This window comes from Thermobia domestica, chromosome 9 (assembly GCF_964235325.1).
Source record: "Thermobia domestica chromosome 9, izTheDome1.hap1.1, whole genome shotgun sequence".
Taxonomy (NCBI): domain Eukaryota; kingdom Metazoa; phylum Arthropoda; class Insecta; order Zygentoma; family Lepismatidae; genus Thermobia; species Thermobia domestica.
The window spans coordinates 208,070,178-208,081,463 of record NC_137462.1 but is presented as its reverse complement, the minus strand read 5'-3'; the positions used below and the strand labels follow the sequence as shown (position 1 = coordinate 208,081,463).

General features: G+C 32.7%; 1 protein-coding gene across 6 annotated transcripts in view; it reads right to left on the bottom strand.

Moving 5' to 3' along the window:
- The window catches only part of LOC145660567 (uncharacterized protein CG43867-like), a 714,987-nt gene that overhangs the window by 347,463 nt on the left and 356,238 nt on the right, over positions 1 to 11,286 (bottom strand). The window contains exon 1 of one of the 6 annotated variants that reach the window (XM_081725795.1): positions 8,159 to 8,890. The exons of the other annotated variants lie outside the window; for them this stretch is intronic. The gene's annotated coding sequence lies outside the window, so the exon portion shown is untranslated. Of the gene's footprint in view, positions 1 to 8,158; positions 8,891 to 11,286 lie in introns of those variants that run through there. 6 annotated transcript variants of the gene reach the window in all.

Genomic DNA, 11,286 nt, shown 5'->3' with positions numbered 1-11,286 from the left:
CCCCTCCCCTAAGTTCTATCGTCAAAGTGAACAGATAAATAAAATCCCAGGCTCGAACCTCATCTATGTTGAAAATTTGGTCGAGATCGGTCGGGTGCTTCAAGAGTTATTAAATTTTATTTATTTTTATATTTCTCTTCCCTCCCCTAAGTTCTACCGTCAAAGGGATATGATAAAAACCACCGCATGTTCGAACCTCATCTATGTTGATAATTTGATTAAGATCGGTCGGGTGGTTTAAGCGTGATGAAGTCACAAAGACAGTAACTTTTTAAAAAATCATTTTTACATATATATATGTCACCCCTCAACCGCCATACATTACGCCGTCAAAGTAAAATGATGAAAACATTCCAGGTCAAAACCTTATATATGTTGAAAGTTTGATCGTGACAGTGGTTTAAGAGTTATTCATTTTCATATATTTCCCTTCATCCCCTTCCCCGCCCCTAAGTTCTACGATCAAAATGAAATAATAAAAAAACTTCCCATGTTCGAACTTCATCTATGTTGAAAATTTGATTGAGATCGATTGGGTGATTCAAGAGTTATTAACTCACGAACATGGTCACTTTTATTTTTGTATTTATTGATTTTTGTATATCTTCCCCTCCCCTATGTTGTTCCGTCAAAGAGAAACGGTAAAATTCATCCCAGGTACGAACGTCATCTATGTTGAAAATTTGATTGAGATTGGTCGTTTGGTTCAAGAGTTATTACGTTTTATTTATTTTTTTATAATTCGCCCTCCTCCCCCTTCCCTAAGTTCTACCTTCAAAGTGAATAGCTAAAAACACTCCCAGGCCAGAACTGCATCTATGTCGAAAATTTGATCGAGATCGGTTGGGTGACTCAAGAGATTAAGAGTCAGAAACATAGTCACTTTCAATTTTATAATTTACACCCCCAAGTCCCCCAGACCCCCAAGTTCGCTAGGCCTACGGCCTTGCATTTCTTATCTATCGGCCTTTGAATCAACATTAAATTTCGTCAACTTGCTCCTCAAATTTCCTGAATTTGCCTATCCGAGGACTTCGCACCAACACACTGCCTTTGCTCGAACTACAGCCTCCCACCTCTTGAACCCACAATTCTATCGTTTCTTTTCCTATTTTCAACTACCTAAAAGATAAGATTTTGTATCCCAAGAAAACACCAGCATAGGAATTTTTCCATTCCCCTTTAGACCCCTAAAAAAATTAAAAATATTCACTTTTGGTAATTTTCCTGTCGGTTAGTTCCGGAAACCTACAATCATGCCAAATTTAATCATTGTAGCTCTACAGGAAGTGCTCAATAATTTATGTCAGCTCATGTAGTTTTATATATAGTTAAGAATTAAGATTAAGATTACTATCACTAGTACGCCTATAACAAATATACATGTTTCTTTGTGAAAAAATTTATTGTATCAAAACTATGAATTACAATACTTTTAAAGAGCTTCTTGGTGATTACATAATTAACAAATCTAACTTTAGCGTGGTAGACTACAGTTTGATTTCCGAGCTCATGTCGTTCCGATCCCTCGTTAAACTGAAGGCCCATGTCTCATACAGCCTCAATGCTGAAATGGGATGTTAGAAATTCCACGCCAACTAATGATTTTACTTTTGAGAAATTGATCTTCAGTTTTACATGTCTATTTTCTTTTCCGAATTTATAATTTACGGTAGTACGAAAGCCAAAATTATTTCAAAAAAGTATAGAAAATATCCGTAATAATGTAAGCTATCACTGCTTAGGTCAAGTTTAAGAACAATAATCTTAATGTCTAATATAATAATAATAATTATTTGTGATGCTAGAAACAGAGATCAGCTAATTACAGCACTATGTTCGATTGATAATTATATACGAGTATATAATTCGTATAGTTACAAATACAACAAGAGTACTGATAAGATGTTAACTTCCTTTCTCACAATTACGTACCTGGCAATATAGAGAAAAATGAAATCTTTAAGTTTTACGTCCCACGATTATGCCGGCTAGGCTAAAGGAGACGGTGATGATGAGAAAGGAGTGAAATGATGGAATAAAGAATGTGGAAGGAAACTTAATAATAATAATAATAATAATAATAATAATAATAATAATAATAATAATAATAATAATAATAATAATAATAATAATAATAATAATAATAATAATAATAAAAATCATCGATGCGTATTCAAATAAAAGGAGAAATAAGAAATAATTATGGTCACTGTACAATAATAGTACTCATATTCGTTACTAAAATAAATAAATATAAACAAAGATTCACTTTTTTTTTTTTTTTTTTTTTTTTAAGCGATACTAAACAACTACAGATGATTTCCTGATTCAGTAGTTCGAGCTAAGACTTCATAATTCAATTGCCAATTTCTTAGTCACTTTACAATCTCATAATACTCATAATATAGTTACGTTTTCATGCTTTGGTGAAGCTAGTTTATCATGATATCTCTTTATATCTCTACGTCTGTGTTGTTCGACAACGATTTAAGTTGTGTCGGCTTTAACTATACTATCAGTTGCTTTCATAAGTAAATCACACACAATTAATCAGGTTTAAACGTATTGTGATAATTTGCATGAATACTCCATTACTGAAGGGTACCTACTATTATTCATATTTGTTGTTATGTGTTTGCATTGGAACAGCAATAATCTGAGTTTACGTCAAGATATATGACATTCGTGACTTATCGCTTGTTATGAATGGAATATTATACTTTATGCACGAACAAGAATGTTTTATTTCCTCAACGTAAATAAAAAAAAATACTAATGATATCCTAAACTACAGTTTCCGTTTAAAATAAACCTCAGATACCCTTTCTTTTTTTTTTAAAAAAAAAAGCCTATAATCATGTTTGCATCTTACATTAAACAGTAAAACCTGTTTAAGCTGGACATCATTGCCTATGCAGAAATCTACCCAACTTACAGAGATATAATAAGATATTTGTGTATTTACAGAATCAAATATACAGTTAAAAGTTGCTTTGTTTGGTATTCAACGTCCTTTTTAGCATCGCGGATATTTGACACACGCAGAGTACAGCTCGACGTGGTATCCAAGCCTAATGAGATCCCACAGCGAACCAAAGCCGGGTGTGCCGTGCCATTGGTTTTCATATCATTGCAGGTGAGCTCAACCGTACAGTAGCCGAGGCACAGTAAAACTAAAGTTTGTAGCGGAGATACAGAAAAAACGTTTTCTACTTAACTATTCTTTATAGAGATTTGTGAATTTACAATGTTACGCACATCTCTCTCTCTCTCTCTCTCTCTCTCGTATCGAAGGGAGGCTATAGGGGCTATAGCCCCACCTTGACACTCACGTATACACTGGATAAAATGGGCTTCAATCATGCTTTACACTGGATAAAACTGCAAACTATGGTTTAGCCCCTCCCTTGATCATATCTTCGATCCGCCACTGTATATATATGCAAAATATATATTACCTAACAGTAGAATTAAGTCAAGCACACAAATACAATGAATACACGAAAAACAATGACAAGAATATATATATACACTAAGTAATGCCCATTACAGTGATGTAAGTAAAGTTTCAAGTTCTGCAGTTATGTTCATTTGTTTGTTTTTTAAAAAACTATAATTAATAAAGAAGTTCTTATATCCCCTCTTCATTCACGGTACAATCCCTAAATTTATCTTACGTTTCTATCACAAAAATATTTTCTCTTTTTAAAACCTATTCAAAGTTACTGACTTCTAGTATCTCCACCTAAACGATTTATCACTATATCATGCGGCATTAGAATTACGTTTGGCGAGATGCAATGAATTCGTGAAGAGCTATTGGCAAACTTCCTGCGGGGGGAAAGTGGTTTTCAGGAGACAAATATTACAACATGCTAGAAAGATTATCGCCTTACCAGGAGTATACACATGTCTGTGAAATTGGACTTCCTTATAACAACGTTGGTATCGTCGCTGTGTGCAGCACGTTTCTTGACGTAAGAGCAAAGACCAAGGTCAAACGTCAGTTCAGCTGCCGTACACGAAAGTGTTATTTTCTGTCAACTTCAAAATCTGAATGACGTAATTTACGCAATGACGCAAACCTTTTTTGGCGACTCCTCATTAACATGAATAAATAGTGATAAAATAATTCGTGATAAAGTAGACGAAAGGGGAACATCCCAAGAGTATTGTTGCTGGGGAGACGAAACAAGATTTTCTAGTCTCGTTTCGTAAACTTTGTAGAAGTCTTCTCTCGTCTCGATTCTTGAAGAATTTTTTCTCATCATGACAAGTTCCCGAGAAGCTTCTCTTTCTCATCTCCTATCTTCAAACGTTGATAAATGCTTTTTTCATCGTAGAATCAATTTATTAATTTATGCTCCTTATAACTATGAATTATATAACACTAAAACAGTGTTTGAGATCCAAGACTGGATGAACTAGTGTTGGCCATCCGTTCAAACCAGCTAAAATTGAAAGTTCTTTATGTCCACATTTTGAAAGCCCTAGCAGCTTCTCGTAATGTTAGCGTTCCTTCGAAATATACCTTAAAATTTGAATTTCTGTTTTCGGCATGAAGTAGTTAAATTATAGAATACTTCACTTGCTCCTAATTAAGTTAGAAAATTTAACATTCACTAAAGTTAGAAAATTTAACATTCACTAAAGAATTGTATTCAGTAGTTGAGTGAGATGAATACTATATCTATTCATAGGTTCTGTAGAGATACGTATGATACTGCAGAAAGACTGCTAATAAAGACAGATTTCTTTTCTGTCATTTCTGTAATTTCGTCAAAATTTAGAAAGAGTTTTTAAAGTTAATTACAATTAGATATTTACAAAATGACTTTTTTGAGATGGAGGTTTTTCAGCAAGTGTAGTTATGCACCCAACATACCACAAGAGTCATGTTAGTTGCCTAACGACTTTACAAAATGTGCGAAAGTTACACATCTTGAAGTGTGTGTTTTAATAGCTACTACCTAAACTCAAACCGACAGACAAGAAAAGAGTATCATACACGAAGAAACAGATACAAACCCATGTTTGTTTCGGTTAAGATTTTGCGTACATCTCGTTCTCCATTCTGGAAACACTTTATTATGAACTTCCGATATTCTATTAGAACCTAATTTAAGTTCATTTACAAAAGTAAAACCATGAATAGCCACTTTAAGTATTTCTTAGTTTAATGGTAGTAAAAGTGTATTATTTAAAGGTTTCATTTTTTCATTAGTGTTATATCGCATCAATATATTGAAATAAGATTGAGTATAGTGTCTTGACCTTCTTCAGCTCGAATTTTAAGAACAATATAGATAAATTTGTTCCGTCTAATATCCTAAATAAATGTCTTTAGCTCTAAAAACGTTACTAACTGCAATTTTAGTTGATGTATAAATCCTAAATGATAATGTTGTTTTACTACATTTAACTACTAAATTTTCAGAACAGTTATTGCTACCCTTATTACATTTTCATTACAACACTTAGTCGTAGAGCGATAATACTTCGAGTATTAACAATATGTTCGAACTACAAAACCAATGAAGTCCACCGATTTGCTCTTTTTCTTTCCTATCACGTGATTATTCTTGATTACTAAACTTTTCATATTTTTTAAAAAGAAGGTAGTTATTAAATGCTTTTCTAGTGTTATAGTGTTAAAAGAATGGTGAAACATATTATTATTTTTTCATTCAAGTTAAAGAGTTCAAAATTATATGAAAATAATAACAATAGTGGATATTTTAAAGAATCAAAAGTCATATTTAACATTTTTAATATCAATCACATTTTCCCGTATTACGCATTGCTGTAATTCAATTGAGATACGTAGTCACAGTCCTTCTTAGTAATTGAAAATCTTACAGCGTACATAACTTTCCGCAATAGAAAAAATGCTTCGGGATTATGAATTATGTCTGATTTGAATTTCCATTAAATTGTACGAAGACGTTAATTTATTCAAATTTCTGATTCTTAATAATTTAATTTATCCATAATATATAAGTCTCTATGGAATATATGTGAAACAAAATATCACACTGCCTTCATTTTACTTAAATTCCTGTAAGTTGTTGTCCTGCGTATATATATATATGCTATACGGTATAGAAATTTTGTTTTTCTTATTTTCAAATACACAGTCGTCGATCTTCCATTTCAGAAGGCCACAGAGAAACGTGTCATTTCCTTGACCACCGTATGTTACAAGTCGCGATATGAATGTTTAATAACTCCTGGAATGAAAGAGACGCTGAGAAACGATCGAAGCAGAAAGCTTGGAAATAACATGCTGCCAAGCTTATTTCAAAATATATCTAGATACATTTTTCAAGTATTACTTTTCTTATTATACCAGGCGGCAGAACACTATGTTTTGTGCCTCGAACTTTATTCATATATTTTAAGGACAATAGCTAGTCCAGGTTTCAAACTCACATTTAATCGCAAACTACAATATTCTTATTACAACTCGTGATTTCTATAGTTACGAATATAAATAAATAAAATCGTGAAGATGCACAATACATACCAATATCGTTATAACTACAACATTGTTTATTTATACTGTCTACCGTAACCATCCAAGAACACTAATTTTCATATGTTTTATTATTATGAGTATCTTTTACATTTGATTTCATGTTTACTTGTCATTAAGTTAACATGAAAAAATAATTACTTACTACTTCCGCCACTAGTTTTTTTTTTTTTTTTTTTTTTTTTTTTTTACACGTCTTGTTTATAACGGCTTACTACTTGTTTAACTCAGGAATAGACCCAACTTTTCCGGGAACCAAAGTCCATACATCATTTAACAGAGCTCTGTATTACCTATAAGCGACTCCATCTCAAATTAAAATTAGTAATATATTAGGTTATGAATAATATCTCAATATGAGTAGATTTGTAGCAAGTTCTCCTGTTACTCGAACTCGGTTAATTTAACTGTTCTAAGTAGAAAGTTTCATATTCATTAGCAAAATTCTATGCGAGATTATCGCAAAGTGATTTCATTTTTAAGTCAACTTATTCGTTACACAGGTTAGTCATCTCGTAGATCTTTAGATAATCTACAAATATATTTACATTTTTAAGAATTTCTAAATGTGTTAAATATGATTGAATACAATTAGTTCGTACTATGAATAGATACCACGTTACTCCAAAATTAGATTTCGTTACTTATTTCATTTAATAGATATTGATGACTACAATTTATTTCAATAGGCTATCTGCACATACAAGAACCTTCATACACAGATCTACGTAAGTTCTAATGTATTTCTTTTTGGAAAATATTATGTAACAACTTACTTTGTGGTTATTTTAATCTTCCCGTGATAATTAAGCTACATAACAAAAACTTCAAGGACATTTTAATAACGGCTGTTTTCATTGCATTTAAAAATTAACCGATATATTATAAAGGCAGATAAATACATAAATTCAATTAAGTCGATATAACTGAATGAAGATATAAATAGCACTATATCCTTTCTCCTATTCGCATAAGTCTACAATTTTAATAAAAATATTGACTAGCATTTTCCATTTATACTGCCCTGAGTAAACAGGAGCATACATGATGAAAATTTTCTTCCCAAACTTATTACCTTGTAACCTGAATAACGTCGTGGAAACCTAATCAAGTTCGTAATTTAACGACACTGACACTCATACATGTAAAGAAAGATGTAATAATTGTGAATCATCCTAAAGATACTGAATTCACGCAAAACAATAATAGGCAACAGTAGAAAAATTGTACTGAAATTAAGATCGAATTATTTATTTGAATTATCAATACAATTGAATAAATTTTGGCAATGTCATATAAGACATTTGAAAGACATTAAACGTCGGAAGTTAACATTATAGTTGGGTATTTTCATGTTCCGAAACCTCCAGCATGTCATTTCCGAGAAACAGTAAATTAACAGGAGCATAATTAATGTGAATATATATATATATATATATATATATATATATATGTGTGTGTGTGTGTGCGCAATATTAAAATGAAATTACGTTTAAATATTGAAAAAAAAAAGCATTTTCTCGTACAAAGTACTTTGAAAAATATTTGCTAAGGTTTACAAACTTACACGATAATAAAAGGGATAGGCTTTATGTTGAATATAGAAGGAACATTACTTACCACTTCAGATATCACTGGAGGGTCAGATCCTTAATTGCAATTCCAACATCGGAAAACACAATGCCTTATTCACACACATTATTCAAGGAAAAATTAAGAAGAAAGAAAAAAAAAGCACGTTTGCGGATTCCCTTCTTTTATATTCGTTGTACAGAAAGAAGAAAAAATTTAAAAAATGAAGAATCACATACACTTATCCATATACAGACACTAGTAGTTACACGTTTGAAAATATAAATGCATTGATATTTAGTTGTAGGTACACACGTAATGACGTACAGAAGAGGTCTTCGTGAGCCACCATTTCACAGGTGAAAAGACACCAATTTTCTCGCGGAACAACCACCAGTTAAGGTTCGTATAACATCCTCTGTGTTTTCTCTTTGTAAAACCAGCTGCCGGTCTTTCTTCTGTTATATAAAGTTAAACAACAAAAAAATAAAAGCTCCCACTTTCACACCGAACACACAACTATCACTACCACCGTCACAGAAACAAGACCACACCGTAAACGTAATAATTATATTTGGACAACGTAGTAGTACAATGTTAGTGGCGCGTGTATGTGTAGTATATGGAAGGTCGGTTGGTTTAGGCTAAAGTGAGAGCTGTGTGTAAGACGAGACAAACCAGCCCCCTGCGAAAACAACAATGGGTCTCCTTGCGCCGGCCGGAGCCGTACAGTCTGGCAACCCGGTCTCACACAACAAAGCTACTACCTCATTCCACCCCCTTTGCACACTGATCATGGTTGCCAGTTCCCGCGGCTACTCTTTACGGGTTTTCACTTTCTTCCGCCTCCCCTATCCTTCTCTCCTCAGGGCAGAAGGGAGATTAAAAGAACTTTTGAAAAGACTGCGCAGGTTTCACATCATAATTCGTAATGACAGACATCAAGAGGGTGCGCGTCTGTTTTTTAGCAGTAAAGACTGGCGTTCTTGTAGCACACACTCATGCACACACTATTGTACTCTTCTATCACCATAGGTTATGGAATTCAAAGTTAAAAAAAAAAAAAAAAAAAAGACAGAGGAGAAAATATTTCTTAGCTGAACCGTCTTCTCATACACTTAGTACGAATGTAAACAAACACATTGATCAGCTGCGTTTTTCCACAAAACATCCTTCAAAAGTTTTAAGTATAAGCATATTAATCAATATTTAAAATCCGTAATTTTTACGTTAACTTTTACATGTAAAATTAGGGATGGGAGATCAATTAATGGAAAAGTAACATTAATATAGTATGGAAGTAGATGCATTATGATAAGTTTTTTCTCAAATAGCTTTTATGGGTGCACAATTTTTCAGACGTGCCCATTATCATCCCAAGTGCTTTGGGTAATACCCCAAGTTTTCCATTTTCCATCCAAAAATTGAGTCCAAATTGTAATCCCCAGAAAAGATAACGAGTTTCTCTGTTGATTTGCATGTCAAACACAAAACATGCTATTTCTTTTGATAACCTGTGCCGTGGCCTTTCTTTTTAAATAAAACCAGTCTATATCCGCTTATACCTCTCATCATAATTCACTAGCCTTTCAATCTAAAGAGAATGCAATTGTTTATTTTGACAATTAATTATTTATAATGTTCTTCATGCTAAGTTCCCTTTCACAATTAGCATACCTAAAAGAATTATTAAGTTGTAAATAAAATTCGATTATGCCATTTTTAATTTTAAAAAATGTCCCCATCTATGGGTTCCTCCACAACCTTTCAAGTTCGACCCTCACGCAACTGCAAAATTATCTGTACTTGCTCCTATATTCATAGTAAGATATACGATGCAAAACAAATGAATTTCGTTTCAAAGTGTGAAAAAATGGTATACTTTCAGGCTATGTGAATTAAATACTCAATTTGAAGTTTTACATCTATAACTAGGGGCAGGAGCTTTCCGCAGTCTGAAATGAAACAATTCGCATTTGAAATTAAAAATTTCGTATTTTGTCGCATTTTGAGATATAACATTTCTCATTTTGTCGCTAAGTAAATTATTTTACAAGCTCTAATACTTGTATACAAACTCTAATATTGGCCCAATATAAGTAATAAACAGCAATACTACTTAGAACAATGAAGTTATTTTTATGCAGTTACTGACAACAAATCACTTTATTTCTTCTTTTAGAAGTCCAAAAACTTAAAATACACTAGCACAGTATCATCACGATTCCCATCACAAAACACTTACATTGTATTAGTTATACACCAAAAACACATACACATACAAAAAAGGGGAAAAATATACATACAATAGATTAGCTCAGTATTTTCTTGTATATCTCATCTGCAAATTTTTATTCTGATGAAAAGTGCAGCATGTTTCACGTTTTCACATTTTCTTCTTTTATTTGTAGCCTGCTATCATTGATTACCAAACTCTATTTCGAAAATAAACCTTTCACACTCAGTATTCGTTATTGGAAACCATATTAGAGACAGGCACAAATTACTGAAATTTAAATTTTCCTTCCCTTTGGTACTCTCTGCAAGTAAAATATCCATCACATTGACATTGTCATCTTGACTCTGCATCACATCTTCCTTCAAACTCTTATTGAAATAAGCATACAAAGGTTCATACATTGCAGTTTAGTTTGAAAGTCCTGGCACGTGAACATACAATTTGCACACAGTCTTTATATCAGGATTTGAGAGGCACCCAACAAATGAGGGAATAAATATCAAGGCTTTCGTACATTTCATTCAATTCCTGCTTTTCTTTCCTCAAGGTATGTAACTTTAAAAGACAATTTTCCCCCTCATCTTTTAAACAATATTACCAGGACGCCGAATGTTCTACATTTCCGGCTATGAACTTGAAACGGTAGTAGTAATCAGCGTTGTCAGTTGCAAAGGGAAATCATTGCTTGGAAAATTGTACTCATTATTTCTGTATTTTAGCAACTGAATTTGACGTTTTTTTTTTTAAACTTCGCAATTTGTAGCGTTTTGCGGCATATTTAGCTCAAAATGTCAGTTATCGCATTTTGTCGCGACTTCAAAATATCTATTTCCTTACTCAACATGACGTAGTTCGTTGAAAAGTCAACTCTCGGCTTTGACGGAAAACTTTCGCGATTTCGCAATTTGCGAAAAACTCCTGCCCCTATCTATAACTA